Source organism: Castanea sativa, chromosome 8 (assembly GCF_040712315.1).
Source record: "Castanea sativa cultivar Marrone di Chiusa Pesio chromosome 8, ASM4071231v1".
Classification (NCBI taxonomy): Eukaryota; Viridiplantae; Streptophyta; class Magnoliopsida; order Fagales; family Fagaceae; genus Castanea; species Castanea sativa.
Window position 1 is genome coordinate 54,135,597 of NC_134020.1, and position 17,385 is coordinate 54,152,981.

Genomic DNA, 17,385 nt, shown 5'->3' on the forward strand with positions numbered 1-17,385 from the left:
CAACCTACGTGATTTTTTGGCATTTTCTTTGCTTCAAATCACTTGGTATGATCTCTCTTTCTCTTCTTCTTCATGATCTTTTCATGCATTCATATCTAGGTTTTGAGTTTTTGAAAATTTTTGGGGTTTTTCAAAATTGTTGAGTTTTTGTGAAATTTTTGGGATGGTTTTTGTAGATTTGATCTTAAAAACTTTATGCATTGCATCTCATATGCATTATAACTATGTTTTGATGCATTTAGATGTGTTTTGTATATGTTAAACTCTCTGTGTGTTGGTAGGTTTGGATTGGGTTGAGCCCATGATGATTTTACTGTAGCACGTCACATATTCATGCATTTTCATGCATTTGTCCTTTACATTCAATATATATTTCTGTATATTTGAACTGCTTGGGACTTTTCTAAGTGTTTCTTTCTTCTCCCTCTCTCTCTAATTTACGTTAGTGCGTCAATGGCACCAAAACTTAAGTCTGCTTCGTCCTAGAACCCTCTTCGTTCTAGGGCCTCTTCGTCTTCTGATCCTACCCCCTCTTCTGTTTGGTTCCGTAATGAGAAATCTCAAAAGGATTTCTCGAAGAACTTCTCTAAACAAGATGTTCATTTAGAACATCGAGTTATTTTGTCAGATTTCGCTGATACTGACCTTCCCACTGTCTTTCACAGTCAGGAATGGGAGTCACTGTGTGACGTCCCGGTCACATGTCCTTCCATGCTAATCTAGGAGTTCTACTCCAACATGCATGGAATTGATACTTTAGTACCTCTCTTTCATACTTGCGTTCGAGGTACGTGCATAGTGGTCACATTGGAGTTGGTATCCAATGTGCTCCGTGTCTAGAGGGTTGCGCATCCTAACTAACCTGGTTGTAAGCATCTGAGAACTTTGTCCAAAGACAAGATGATTTCTGCCTTCTGCGAGCGCCTAGTTGATTGGGGCGATCGTTAGTTTACACCATGTTTGACCTTTGCTAAAGGTCTTAGATTCATGAACATGGTGATGACGTTTGTTTTGCACACTCTCTCTCTCTCACTATAACTCTATCACAAAGCCCCGTGCTCGTTTTTTGCTTTCCCTTCTTGAGGATCTCACTATAGATTTTCCTTCACATTTCATTATTTCTATCATAGATGTGTATAGGGATACAACGACCTGTGATAAGCTCATCTTTCCTTCAGCTATCACGCAAATTTTGTGCCATTTTTCTATTCCTTTTCCCTCGTCTGACCACTTCTCCGTTATGTATGCCATTGACTATGCTACCATCAAATGGAGCCAAGCATAGTTTCATTCGAGGCGGTCTGGTTTGGTAGTTCCTCCCATTCCTTCAGTTCCATCCACCTCCGCTCCGTCTACTTCAGTGGGAGGTGTGACTTTGGATGTGATCATGGTGCAGCTTCAGCACATGGATACTCGCCTTGATACAGTTTCTACTGAGTTGTATCAAGTGAACACTCGTGTTGGCCGTATTGCTAGACGGCAGGCACGCCTTGGTGGCTTTGTGGAGTCTCCCTCTCCCCCTCCCGAGGCATCCGACGATGATGGTTTTGACGACAATGATGATGATAAGGATGGAAATGCTAGCTCTTCTAGCTCTGACGAGATGTCTACTTGACACTCTTACCCTTTGTCACTCGTGACAAAAAGGGAGAGTAGTTTGGTTATGAGAGTAGTCATGCTTAGGGGGAGGGTTAGTATATAGGAGATTTTTTATTAGGGGGAGTGTTGATATTGAGGGATGTAGTGAGGATTACTTGTATCTTTTTTTTTTTTTTTTTTCTTTTAGAGATACATTGTCCTTGTACATTAGGTCTTGTGATCATGTTTACATACATTGTACTTATCTTTGATATATATGTGATGATGTATGTTTTCTTCACCTATCTCTACGTGTGTTATTTCTTTTCTCTCTTTATACAATAACACATGTTTCTTTATTTGTATGCAATCTATTATTTCTGCTTCACACAAAGATGCCTTCATGTGTTTTGTTTAAAGTGTTTCAGAAATACAGGTTGTCAAAGTCTACTTGTTATAAACTCTCTTCTTGCAATATTTTTCAAGAGTTTGTGTTAGTACAGATTTTATTGTACTTAACAAGTGAGTATGAGTTGAGTGATTTATGATTTCTCTCATATATTCATTTGTTTGTTGTGGTTTTGTCACGGATTCCCAAAGGAGGAGATTGTTAGGACATATGTGATTGGTTGTTTGAAACATATGTCAACATTTTATGTAATTGACTAGTCCTTTGACAAAACACACTTTACTTGTAATTGGGTAGATATAGGATGTGTTTAATACTTTAAGGAACAAGAGTTCAAGTCCAAGTATTGAAGCCATGCAAGTCTGTCCAAGATTCAAGCTGAGAAAGTACTGTTCATTAAAGCTCGACAGCTAGCATCTATCGAGACCTGTAGAGTTGTTGAAGCCCGTGGCTCGATAGATAGGCATTTGTCAAGGTTTATGAAAAATAGAATTTCAGATCTGTTTTGAATCCAATCCTTGATTATGTGTTTAGGTCTTCTTTTCTCACAACCCTAAACATATATAAGGATTATTTTAAGGGCCGTATCTGGTTACACAGCTGAGAGCACAATTGCACAAGAGCATAATTCCACAAGTGTGACTAGAAACCTAGTTTTACCCTAGTTCTTGAAGAAACTGCTATGTTTGTACACCGTAGGGTTTTATGACTAAAAGCTCGAATTTGTGTTAAAAACACAAGAGCTGTTTAGACCCCAAATTAAAGATTATGGCTTGGTTGCTTTTACTTTAACTTATCTGAGTGCGGAAACAAGAGTAAGAGAAGTGCAATCAACCGATACTACTCTAGTGCATAAACATGAACAACAAATAATAAAAGTAAAGTACAAGAGTAAGGGAAAAGAAATGCAAACACAAGATAACACTTTGATGTGTTATCAAAGAGGAAACTGAAGAACTTGGCGAAAAACCTCTCCGCCGCCCTCCAAGTGGTAAATCGATCCACTAAAGAATAAAGTTGGAGTACACGAATAACAAAAGACCCTCTAAGTCTAGTCTACCCAATGTACTTAAGCCCTCCAAGCTCCTGTTACCAACTGACTTCTTGGAGTCATGTCTTCTCTAGCATTCCGGATCCCGCAATATGCCCGATTGCATCCGCCAAGCCTCACCGGCTTCTTTTGGCAAATCCCCAAAACTTTCAAATCTCCAAAACACTCTCTACACTCTGAAAAGGTGTGGGTTGTATTTGGGTACAAATATCCTTTCAAGGTATGGCAATGGGAGAGGGAAGGAGAATAGACTACACTGATTTCTCACTAAGGATGGTAGTTCTCTCTCTAAAAGAAGGGTGTGTGTGTGATTGAAAACCTATCTAGGATTTTTTTCTCTGAATGGTCTCCTTACACTTTTGTGGGTAATGAGGGTATATATAGTATGGGTGAAGGGTAAGAAAGTCACACTTAAAAAATCCTCCAAGCAGAGAGTTTCGCGGGTGTCTTGCGGGAAGGCCTTACCTGCGAGACAGTCGCGAAAACCTCCAGACTGGCACGACGCTTCAGCTTCCAGCGTGTGCTTCTCACGTGGCTCTTTCACGGGTTAGCATCTAGCGAGACAGTCGCGAAATCCACTGATCTTCAATTAAGCTTGAGTCTTCACCAACTTAATAGTAAACCCAATACAATAAAATCCCACAAAGTACAGGGAATAAATAAAAGCAATTACAACACTTTTTGTCATGGAATAAAGCCAACATAAACCATAGTTGTAAATCACAACTTTACAGTGACCAAACAATTTCACGATCTTCATCTGTTGAAGAGAAGAAGAACTTTGCAGCCAACATCTTCCTTAAGTTGGTGATTGAAGTCGTGTACTAGGATCCGCGCATCGAAAAGGGAGATTGTCACTATAGAACAAGTCCAATTGGGTATTGGGGTAAGGGTTCAACTGTAGGTTGCTATAAGGTACATGGATTCCTTTACTTGTAACCGCTTGTTTTAATAATAGTGGATTCTTGGAAGTGGTGACCTTAAAATCACCCGATGAGATTTTTGCCTTGGAGGTTTTTTCCATTCGTAAACAAATCGCTTTATCAAATTTATTTTCCGCTGCATCTAGTTTATTGGTGATTTGCTTGTGCTACCATGCGTTTGCATTTTAAATTGGTTAATTAATTAAACTTGGCTAATTAATCAATTAATCCATCACAAGGGGTCAATATGTTTTTGGCCTATCACACAGAGAGAGAGAGAGAGAGAGAGAGAGAGAGAGAGAGAGAGAGAGAGAGAGAGGGAGAGTATTTTGGTTTTCAAAAACTGATGTCGACTAGTTGAATGATGGTTTTCCTCCAAAATTTGACTCGACCCTACCCAACTTGGAAAACCCTCAATTTTGGTGAGTTACACCAAGTTCGATGACATTTCTAGTGAAATTTGGCCGAGATCTACCAGTTCTAGTGACTAATCCAATCAAATCTAGTAGAGATCTGGTGAGATTTCTACTGTTGCTTCACCTCTTTCAGTCGTTATTGGTTCCCCCCTCCCCTCCCAAATTCGAACATCACCCAATGAGAATCCGATTCATTTTTGTAGTAGAAGTATGTCATAGTATATATATATGATTTCTAACAATACAACAAGATTAATGAACTTAGTTTTCATAAGTTTATAAAAGAGCCTGAAGAGTATAATCTCAATTATAATTTTGTTATTAATAATTATATTCGTGAACGTACATACTTTTAAGTTTTTAACTATGATATATACTTTGAATGGGAGAAGAATATTAATAAGTTAATCAAGTATATGGTAAATAAACTTGAACTTGTTTAAAAAATTAATAAAAATCAAAGTAAAAACATATAATTTAGCTGAGTAATAAATATAATTTTGGCTCTTAGACTCTCACCCAAAATAAGGTTAAATGAATCAATCTTGAAGTTTTAATACTTGATCGGGTTCAAGTCCACTGCAATTTTACCATTAGAAAGTTACCCCTTCAAGAGGCCTTGTTATCAAGTAGACCAATACCAATCCTAACATAATTCATATAAGTTGTGGTTTCTTTAACAAACACTGTTAAATGACAATGTGGTACTCTAAGCAAATAGGTAAAATACATAAAAATGTAGGTTTAAATTATTAAGAATACCTGATAGGTGGAGTTTTGAGCATAGCTGTTAAGGCCCTCTCCTCCATTCATTATAGATGATTCAGGTAATGCATATGTCTTTTTGCCTTGCATCTCTCCCGATGATTCAAGCAATGCATAGGTCTTTTCATCCTCCGTCTCTCCTTTTGTGAAAAAGGTTGAATTTAGTGCACAAAACTCCCATTTTTTGAGAAGTTTTGAAGAGGTCATGGAAAACAACTTTACATTCAATTTGTTATGGAGAGGAAGATTCCTAGACTTGAATCCTCGACTTATTGCTTTTAGTGGAAGATACTTACCATTGCATCAAGTTTCAACCTCTCCAAAACAAACTTCCATCTCTCTCTTTTAAACAGACACAAATTCGCTATACCTCTGTTCTACACAAAAATCCCAATGAACCATCTGACCCACGGTTGAGCCTCCCTGGTTTGAGGATCATGACCGGATCTCATAGTTTAGGCCAAAGCTCTTTGGAGCTTATTCATCACTGCCGAAATCTCCAACCATAGCTGCACTGTTGCTAGATCTGTCAGTTTAGGAAGAGAAACTAAAGGGAGGAGAGATTTGCTCTAATCTATTATTTGTTTGTTAGTTGTTACAACTTACAATAACAGAGACTGATGGCCTATTTGGATGGAGGGGGGAAGAAGGGGGAGTGGAGGGGAGTAGAGTAGAGTTGACTAAAAATAAGCTAATTTTGTGCTAAATCTATTATACTCTACTTTATTCTCCTTCCCTCTCTCTCAATCCAAACGGACCATGGGGTGGGGAGGGGGTGAGAGAGAAACTGAGAGCTTATTTGTTTGAATGAGAGTCATAACGGGGAATGAGTTATTTATTTATATTTTTAAACCAAAGAATTCAAGGGCCACGGGCCACTGCACTTGTTTCTTCTTATCACCATGACTTTATCTTTTTATTTTTATGCTTCTTGAACATTTGCCCTGCCACCTGTTTCCCAATAAATGTATTAGATTTGTCTATTTAGGAGAGAGAAAGTGGGTTGATTGAAATATGGATTTTTTTTTGGTTGGTTGAAAAAAGACAATTACTTGAGAGAGAGAGAGAGAGAGAGAGAGAGAGAGAGAGAGAGAGAGAGAGAGAGAGAGAGAGAGAGAGAGGTTGCTGTTATATTTAGTCAAACATTGAGTGTAATATTATTATTATTATTATTATTTTGGAGGAATAACGTGGAGGATTGTATTTTTACATTGTTATATATAAGCCTTTAGGGCATTCTTTAATAAAATATTTTAGGAAACCTTTTGTGCGTGCCAGATTTTCCACAAGATGGGTCTCGTGGGTGGGCTCACAATTTACTTGTTTTGTAGGTTATGGGTATCCTACAATGGGTGATTCCTGGGCGGGTTCGTTGAGACCTATAGTGAAGTAACTAGCCTAGCTTTCTCTCTCCTTTCTACACACTCTCTACAAAATGCTCGGCTATTCTCTCAATATCCCCTTTCTATTCTCCAACCCCCCTTTCAATGTTTCTTTTAGTATTTATAGCAAAAGGATAGTGGTAGAATCATAATGACTTTCTAGTTCTGCTCGTGTGAGTGTGGCTCAATTTAATTATTCTTGACAAGGAATATGCTTCATTGGGAATAGGAGCTAAAACATTGGGATTGGTGCTAGCCGCCGAGAATTGCTCTGCAACGGAGTCTCCCAAGGCACTCTTGGTCTGCCGAGGTATGGCTGAAGAGCATTGGTACACTAACCGAACATAACATATTCGAGGTGTACCCATACACCGATCCCTTGAGTGATGGGCTGACACTTTTGGACCATTTATTGGTTAGGCATGATAGGTGGTGGACCCACAGCTGGTACTGTTCATGGGTCTAATCTATTTTGGGCCCGAGGGAAATAGCCTATCGTTGTGTACTGTACACCTTTTATGGGAAAATAAAAAAGTGATTAACTTTTTTGATTGTTTTTTCAATTTTTCATAAATGTTTCCTAAAATGGATGATTAATAGATACACTAAGGACATACATTAATCAGACTCATATTATATTATAAGATTAATTAAAATTATTGGGTTTGCTTCTATTTCGGGCTTAATTTATTGCCTTTATGGTCCAAAGGAAGATATGACCCTGCTCACCATCCAACCTTATTAGTCAATAAAAGATGGCACCTCAATGACACCCATATTCTATAACTGTCATTATTCACACATTGTGACATATGCAACCACTCTAAACTATAGAATTTTTAATAAACTTTTTAGTTCAAGATAAATTTGCAAGTACTTCCATCATACAAACTAGTGCATCATAGATGATTTAGATTATCATCACCAGTGCATCGCAGATGATTTAGATTATCACCAAATCAGGGTGTTGGTTGTAGAATTTTGTGATTTAGTGTGTACCTTACAAATGTCCTCATAATTTAGGTTATATACGCATACATTACTCTGTTAATTTAGTTTTTTATTTGGACGACAGGATGGCCATTGCAAATTAATTTATAATTTGGGTGTTAAGGTTTAAGATGAATATATTGCAATTAACCCTTCCTTCTTCATTCTTATTTCAACTTATTGAAAGTTGCACCAAATTCAACAAAAATTTCCTTAACAAAGAGAAAGAATCGAAAGTTGCATCATACTTTTTATGTTAACTAAAAATAGCTTTCATTTGACTCATTTTTTTTGTGTTACCAAATACTAGAAAACACGGAAAACTATCTTTATACAAAGTTTTCTATTGAAACAAACAAAGTGTAATAGGTTCTACTATGTTTTGCATTGCGATGAAAGTATTGGATCCTGTAGAACAACCCAAGTCTACTATACATATTAGGTTTGGAGAAATTGAGAGGGCATTAATGTCAAAGTGATTGGCTATGGCCTCATTGATCTTTTCCATGGCAGCTTCCACAACCCCTCTATACAGCACAAAGTAATGATTAATATTTTTAATATTCATTATAATTAGAACCCATCAAAATAAACCATCAAAGTATCTAACGTAAAAATACTCATTAATCGTAACGTTAAACAATTCTTTCAATTATTACCCATCCTCAGTTCTCCTGAACAAAAGAGTTTTAATAAAATAATCATGCGCAAACCACCCACCCATTTTCATATAATATAAGTTGTAGTTGCTTCAACAAACACCATTAAATGGAGATGTGGTACAATTGTACAAATTAAACCAAATAGGAAATAAAATAGCCAAAAGCCTTGTAGTTGAATTGACACCTCCCTATGTGTAAAATACCTGGGGGTCTAAAGAGGATAGGATTCTAACTGCGGGGTAAGCAGCATGTTGTAATTATTTCTTAAAAAAAAAAAGGAAATAAAATAGATCAAAAAGAATATAACCTGATAGGTAGAGTTTCGAACATAGTTGTCAGGGCCCTCTCTTCCGTTCATTGCAATATATGTTTGTATGTCTTCAGATGTTTGATGAAAGCAGTTGTTGTTATATAGGCATTTGTGAAAGGTGTTCACCAATAAATCATTTCTTCAATTTTATTGGCCGAAAGCAGTGGAGGCTCTAGAATTTTAGCGGAGTTAGAAATTTATCATGAGAGTGAGTAAAGAATAAAATGATTAATGATAATGTCTCTTGATTACTTTTTTGTTTTTTTTTGAGAAGCGTCTCTTGATTGCTGGATTGTTTTGTACTTATTTAAACTGTTAGGGGGGAATTTGTCATTTAACGAAAATGTTAGTAAATTGGTGTTAAATAACAAAAAACAAATCCTACTTATTCGGATACAGAGCTTGTAATGAGTTTGTTTCTCATTTCTCAAAAAAGATAGGTTAAACTTGTTGTCTATTGACTCAGCCTTTAGTCTAAATGTAAGTTAAGTTGTTTTTGTGTTTCTTAGCTTACATTTAATTATTGAGTCTATGTGTTTGTTTGCGGGTACTTTATTTAACTTTTTGCTAGAACCGTATATATAAGCTCAGCTAAAAGCTATATCAATTGATACAGCTTTTGTTAACAAATGCCATAAGGTAGATGCAACATATAGTTTATTAAATAATGCTTTTATATATTTATCAAGAAATAAAGTTAAACTACAGACATATATAAAAAAAAACACATACAATTATAATGAATTTGTGCGTGTAAGTCAACGAATTAACACGTGTATTTTTATTTTTATTTTTGAAAATCATGCATCACTAGATCCTCAAAAAAAAGAAAAAAAGAAAAAGAAAAAGAAAATCATGCATCACATCTCATAATAAATATCATTTTCATAATAATTATCCAAATAGAGGTGCATGAATAAGGATGGTTGCTTATACAGAATATTCTCCTTATTGTTACATTTTTATTGCAAGTCATAAGAATTCTTTGGTCGAAATATAATTGAAATCTAAATTTTACGTTTAAGAAGGACAAACAACTCAATTGTTTTATCAATTTCTGGATTTAAGAAAAAGGACGACCTTGCAGCTTTCTCAGTGTAGCGATTAAACAACTCATCAACCATCTCATTTCCAAATTGTTTTTCTAGTAATCCTTCAAATGGGGCTCTCAAAAATAAAGCGCGCATCGAAGGGTTCTGCAAGGTAACATGCTTTTTCTGCTTATTCAATATTACCATTCTCTCAAAGCTGAAATACCCACTTCTTTCAATCAATGCCTTCAATTCCTTAGGAGTCGGGTAATAAAGAGGAATATTGAATGCATCCACTTTTGCTTCATTGACTAATCCCTGCAATCAGAAACCATGGTGAATGTCTTATCAAAAGATTAACTTTGTCATGAAGCAATGTTTTACTATCAAGGTCGGCTTGATACAATTTTCAGCAAGAAGATGAATATAATTTGGAATTCATTTATGAGATTTTTGCTTTTATTTATGTTTTGTTATATATATATATATATATATATATATATATATATATATATTTTTTTTTTTTTTTTTTTTAAAATTAAGCAATAGAATTACTCAATAGTTTAATAGTATAATAGTGCTTTGATGGAAAACCTCTTGTAAAGATAGTTTCATGGAAAATATCTTGTAGAGATAGTTTTTGCATTTCCTGTATTTGGTAGAATTAGAAAAAATAAGTTAAAGAAAAACTATTTTTGGTCAACAAAAAAAATTTGCTAAAAATATAACTTATTTTTAGTTAATTTTTTTCATTAATTTTTTTTTTCCAAAAAATAACTCTATCTCATGCCACATTAAATAAAGGAAATTATGAGGCAATATGAAAATTATTGAAAATAACTTTATCTCATTTTGAGGTCGCTACCAAACATAAGAAAATAAGATAGTTTTCCTAAAAGTACTTTTTGAAAAATGTCACATTTTTTAGAAAATATTAATGTTGACACAAATGGAGCATTACCTCTCATCAAAAAAAGAAAGAAAAAAAAAGTGGAGCATTACCCTTCATAGCCAAAGATATATTCATTTAAAATTAAATTTACAATATATTTTTTGTCAATCATATATATTAAAAATATTCAAAAAATAAAATAAACTTGACTTGTGCGAGTAAGAATAAGTTTAGATTAAGGTGGGAGAGAAAAAGATTGGCTTGATGATTACTTGTTAACAGGAGATGCTTTTAGAGATGAAGTGTGTGTTTGAGGGGGGTTTATGATGAGAGTGATTTTTAGTATACACACTCTTACACACAACTATATACACAAGCAAAATTTACACTGAAAATTTTAAGTCACAATTTCCAAGTTTATATTTAAAATACTTTTCGTGTGTGTGTGGGTAAGAAAGGGACTGAGAGAGATGTTTGGTTGATATATGGAATTTTTTTTTTTGGGTAGGAAAATGGCATAGTTACCTTATTTAGGAGAGAGAGAGAGAGCTTTGATTGAAATATGGAATTTTTTTTGGTTTTTTGGAAAAAGACAGAATTACCTTATTGAGAGAGAGGTTGCTTTTTAGATTTAGTCAAACATGTAGTGTATAATCGTTATTATTAATTTTTTTTTTTTAGATATGTTGTTATTATTATTATTATTATTATTAGGAATAACATGGAGAATTGTATTTGAAATTGTTATATAGCTCCAGTTAATATATGCCTTTAAGTTATACATTAATCATCTATCTTAAGAAATATTTTATGAAAAATTGAAATGTTAGTTAATTTTTTACATTTTTCCTAAAATTTTTTCTATTAGATTAAAATTATTGGGATTGCTTCCATTTCAGGCCTAATTAGTTGCCTTAATGGTCAAAAGGATGAGATGACCCTATTCACCATCCAACCTTACAAGTCAATAAACGATGGCATCAAGGACACCCACATTGTATAATTGCGGTTATAGAATGACCCTACTGACCATCCACTCTAAACTACAGAATTTATAATAAACTCTCTTGTTCAAGATAAATTTGCAACTAATACAAATAGTGTATCATATATGATGTAGATTATCACCAAATCAGGGTGTTGGTTGTAGAATTTTTTGATTTAGGGTGTACGTTGCAAATGTCCTCATAATTTAGGTTATATAGGCATACATTACTCTGTTAATTTAGTTTCTTATTTTGGACGACAGGGTGGCCATTGCAAATTAATCTATAATTAGGGTGTTAAAGTTTAAGATGAATATATTGCAATTAACCCTTCCTTTTTCATTCTTATTTCAACTTACTGAAAGTTGCACTAAGTTCAACAAAAATTTCCCTAACAAAATCGAAAGAATCGAAGGATTGTTTACTTACCGCTTTAGCCATGTCCATTAGGCAAGATCCTATCATGTCTATCTCTATACCAGTATGTGAGTCAGAGTTGCTCATGACATCAGGGATGCCTGATAGGAAAAGTGCCAGTAGCCCTCCACTCACAAGCTCTTGTGCTCTAGCAGATAGGATGGACTCCATATCCTTGGCAAATTGAGTTGCATATGCGTCCTTAACTTCCTTAGGTGCATTTGTGTAGAAAATCCTCCCTTTATTCCATGCAGGAGAACCTTCATCCATAACATATATCCATGGGGATGTTTGACAGCCAGTGTACTGCAGAAGAGGAGTGAATAAAATGAAGAGATGCCTTTGGAAACAAGAGGCCATGGAAAGAACCCGGTACCCCAGTCGCAAAGCATTGTCTGTTGGGAGGAAGGGACTTGAAAAGAGTATTGAAATCATTGGAGACCTGGTCATTGAAGAACACTATAAAATTTGGGATTTCAGTATTTCTTCCTTTTGATATGTATTTGAGTTTAATAGCTTCTACTATGTTTTGCGTTGCGATGAAGGTATTGGGTTCTGTAGAACAACCCAAGTCTGCTATACATATTGGGTTTGGAGAAATTGAGAGGGCGTTGATGTCAAAGCGATTGGCTATGGCCTCATTGATCTTTTCTATGGCAGCTTCCACAACCCCTCTCTACAGCACAAAGTGATGATTAACATTTTTAATATTCATCATAATTAGAACCCATCAAAATAAACCATCAAAGTATCCAACGTAAAAATACTCATTAATCGCTACGTCAAACAATTCTTTCAACTACTAATACCCAGTTCTCATGAACAAAAGAATTTTAATAAGATAATCAAGCACAAACCACCCTGCCATTTTCATATAATTAGTTGTACTTGTTTCAACAGACACCATTAAATTAATGGAGATGTCCTACAAACCAAATAGGAAATAAAATAGATCAAAAAGTACATAACCTGATAGGTGGAGTTTCGAACATTGCTGTCAGGGTCCTACACTCCATTCATTGCAATATATATCTTTGCCTTCAGACGTTTGTTGACAGCAGTTGTTGTTATAACTTATAAGAGCATCGCGGTCAATGCACTATACGGGTGTCTGTGAAAGCTGTTCACCAATAATTTATTTCTTCAATTTTGTCGGCGGAAGGCAGTGGAGGCTCTAGAATTTTAGCGGAGCTAGAACTTTTTTAAGAGTGAGTAAAGAATAAAATTATTAAAAAAAAATTTCCCTATATATACAACTTCCATATTATATATACAATAATCTAAAATAATATTTTAAATACAATTTAGTACATAAAATACAACCATATTGTACAATATAGTCTAAAATAATGATTAAAATTTTAAGGTCCGTTTGATTGAGAGGATGAAGAAGTTGGAGGATGAAAAACTCTTTTATTTAGTTGGAAAAAAATTAGATGATAAAAAATGTAATTTGTTTACTTTTATGCCCCTGCGAGATAAATAAAAGTTTTTTTAAAATTGTTTATTATAATAATATTTTACAATCTCAGGTTCTACTAAATGCATGGCCTCCACGTTTAAAAAATTCAGTTTTTTTATTTATTTATAATTTTTTTTCTAATTTAAAAAAAAATACAAAACTATTAGTTTTGTAATGATTATCTCATTCGTGTAGGTCATGACGTTTTAGCAATTCATATATATTTTTTGGCCTAGTTATTTTGGCTTTAACCAATCGGAAAAATTTGTTCATTTTTTATTTCATGCTATTCACAAATATCATTGATCCGCCATCACAATGCCTGCTTTAGATTTTTTTTTTTTCCTAGGGGTAGCACTAGCCGAGTTAAGAATTTGTCATGGGTGAGTAAAAAATAAAATGATTAATTTTTTTTTTCTATATATACAACTTCTATATTATATAATATATATACAATAATTTAAAATAATATTCTAAATACAATTCAGTATGCAATATAATTGTATTGTATAATTGTCTAAAAAATTATTGAAAGTTTAAGGGTTCGTTTGGTTAGGAGGATGAAAAAGTACTAGGCTGATAGAAAATATTGGAAGGATAGAAAACTAAGAGTGGATAGAAAATATTTTATTTTCTACTTTATTTGTGTTTGATTGGGAGTGTTGAGTTATTTAGACCACTTAAAACACAATTGGATTAACCAAGTTAACAAGCCAAGTTATTACTTAGTCCAAATTTCAGATCTAAGTTAACACAATCATATAATCATATCAATGTAAAGTGCGGAATATAAAAACACAAATATATGATGACCTAGGAAAACTAAACCGGTAAAAAACCTGGAGAGGATTTAACCTAACTATCCTCAAGGTAAACCCGAATCCATTATGAAAGAATCGAAGTTGTACAATAGCGACTTAGACTACTAACATCCTATTGCTACCCACTATTAGAAACTTACCGATACGACCATGTGCAAGTTCCAAGACCATAAATTCCTTCTTTCTTGGATTCTCCAGCAAGTACAAGCACTCCCGTTTGTATATCTTTAAGCTCTTATGGGAGCAATTGAATGATCATCAAGCTCTCGAAGAAATCTCCTTCTTGATAATCCTAAACTTGTGTGAAGGCAAGCACCTCTCAGATCTCACAAGAGATTTACACAAATAGTAATATGAGCAACCTCAAAAATGTGACTAAGGTTTGCCTTTTATACCTAGGGCAAAACATAAAATCCTACACGTCATATAGGCTTAGGGCTGAGTTGGAAATTCCACAAAAAAAAAAACACTTTGCACGACTTTCGATTAGTCGAGTCTAATTCTTGATCGATTGAGTCAGGCAGAAATGCACAGTAACTTCTGTAGTTAACTCGATTCCAACTTTACATAAATAACATACTTTGAGCAAGTCTTAAACATAACTAGACACCTGTTTTGATTATGGTTTGCCAACAATACACATTAGAGTTCTAATACATTAGTTCCTAAGTACTTAGAACCTAACAAACTCTCCCTTTGGCAATCCATGACAAAACATAACTAAAAGCTCAAAGTTTACAAAGAAAAGCCCTTTGCAAAAATATGCTCATTATAACAAATCCAATTCTAACTACTATCTATCAATTGCAAGTGTAGATAGCAACATGACTGAATCAACTTGTATATTCCTGAAACACTCAACAAACGCATAAACGCATGTGTAAAAAATACAAGTAAACAAAAATAAAAATCTTGATTTCACCAAACACAAAATATAGACAAATATCAATGAATAACTCATAATCATAAGTATATAAGCAGTGAAACAAGGAAAAAAAACTCCCCCTAACAAGAATACATCAAGAGCCAAAAACAATAAGTACAAAGTGAAGCACCTAGATACAATCTAATCTCTACAGGCTCACAGAAATCTCCAAAACTCCCCCTCACTAGATACAAAATCTACTCCCCCTTTTTGTGACGGAATGCCAAAGGACAAATCAGAACTCATCATCAAAAGGAGGTGGCGAAGACGAACGTCTAAGAAGCGCCAAATCAGCTTGCAAAGCACGAATCTCATTAAGCATGTCCACCAAAATCTGACCATGAGTTGCCGAATGGTCACAACAGACTCCAAACTACGACGAATGTCAAAGTCATCCGAAGTCGATGGTGGAGGAACATCAGCAGCAGCATCACCTACAGGATTAGCAGACTCCTCACTAGAGGGAACACCTGTAGAAGAAGAAGGGGGTACAGTACCAGAAGACTCAACTTTAAGACGTTTAGAGCGCTTTCTCATCTGAGCAGCCCTCTGCCTAAGAAAAGTGGTACCTATGGGAGCAATAACATGGACAGGCTCAGAAGCGGGAAAGTCAGACAAACCCAAATACAAAAAAATCCTATGAATGAAAATAGGATGAAAAAGAGCATGAGCCATAGAGGAACTCCTATAGACTTCGTTCAAAGAACGAAGAAACAGATGAGGAAAACTAATAGAAGCATCCGTAATAAGAGCATACAAAAATGCACATCGCTCCAAAGGAATGGTGTGTAGATGCGAAATAGGCCACAATGAATGATACACTATCCTAAAGATAAGATAGGTAGACTCAATGAGCTCAGCAGAAGTGATCCGAGGATCAGAACCCCACCGGATAGAAGTACCAGTGATGTATGACATGATGTCGTCTAGAGGAAGAGACACATCATAGGGGTAAATAGGATGCTGAACAAGAGGCACCCCAAGAGCATCAGCCACTACCAAAGGGGTAATGGTGTACTCATCACCATGAATCCAACTCTTCACAGTAGTGCAAGAATCATAGGGGTGAATAGAGCGGTTTGAATAAAACTCCCTAATCAAGATGGCTGGAGGAGGGAATCAAAATCTAGAAGAGACAACCAATCTCGATGCTCAAAGTTAGCCCTAATGGCAGGATTAAGCTCATCTAACAGAACCCTACGCTCAGCCCAAATCTTTCTCTTAATGTTAAGGGTCTCAAAGGTCTCTTGGTGCTTTGCACTCAAGAATCTGTCACTCTCAAAGGAAGGGTCAGAAGTAGAGGGGGATGACCTATTCACTCTAGTCTTCTTAGGCATGGTACTAGAGTAAGAAATAGAGACACAAGAGAAAGAATAAATAAAACACAAGGGCAGACAGCAAGTTAGCACAAAAAAAAATCTATATGATGCATGAACAGATAAATGTCATGATGCATGCTCTAATGCAGTGACAACAAGTTCAAATTAAAGTTTAGAATCACAAAATTGGCTTGAGCATAGAGTTTAAAACATAAATTCCAAAATTTTGAAAAACCACTTGTAGAAATTTTACCCAATTGACCAAATGATCATCACACAAGTTAGGTAATAGTTTATAATGATCAATTATATCAAACTAACGAGCCAATTTCATCAATCAAACTCAATTCGAACAAAAAACCCAATTCAGATCAAAACAAGCCCTAGAATTTTCAATTCTTCACAAAACACCAATTTGAAAAAAAATTTAAATACAACTTCCATATTATATATACAATTAAGAGTGAGTAAAGAATAAAATTATTTTAAAAAAATTTCCCTATATATACAACTTCCATATTATATATACAATAATCTAAAATAATATTTTAAATACAATTTAGTACATAAAATACAACCATATTGTACAATATAGTCTAAAAAAATGATTAAAATTTTAAGGTCCGTTTGATTGAGAGGATGAAGAAGCTGGAGGATGAAAAACTCTTTTATTTAGTTGGAAAAAAAATTAGACGATAAAAAATGTAATTTGTTTACTTTTATGCCCCTGTGAGATAAATAAAAGTTTTTTTAAAATTGTTTATTATAATAATATTTTACAATCTCAGGTTCTACTGAATGCATGGCCTCCACGTTTAAAAAATTCAGTTTTTTATTTATTTATAATTTTTTTTCTAATTTAAAAAAAATACAAAACTATTAGTTTTGTAATGATTATCTCATTCGTGTAGGTCATGACGTTTTAGCATTTCATATATATTTTTTGGCCTAGTTATTTTGGCTTTAACCAATTGGAAAAATTTGTTCTTTTTTTTATTTCATGCTATTCACGAATATCATTGATCCGCCATCACAATGGCTGCTTT

General features: G+C 34.5%; 1 pseudogene; it reads right to left on the reverse strand.

Moving 5' to 3' along the window:
• Positions 1-9,399: 9,399 nt before the first annotated feature.
• LOC142606562 (loganic acid O-methyltransferase-like) lies at positions 9,400-16,357 on the reverse strand (annotated as a pseudogene).
• Between the last annotated feature and the right edge of the window lie 1,028 nt (positions 16,358-17,385).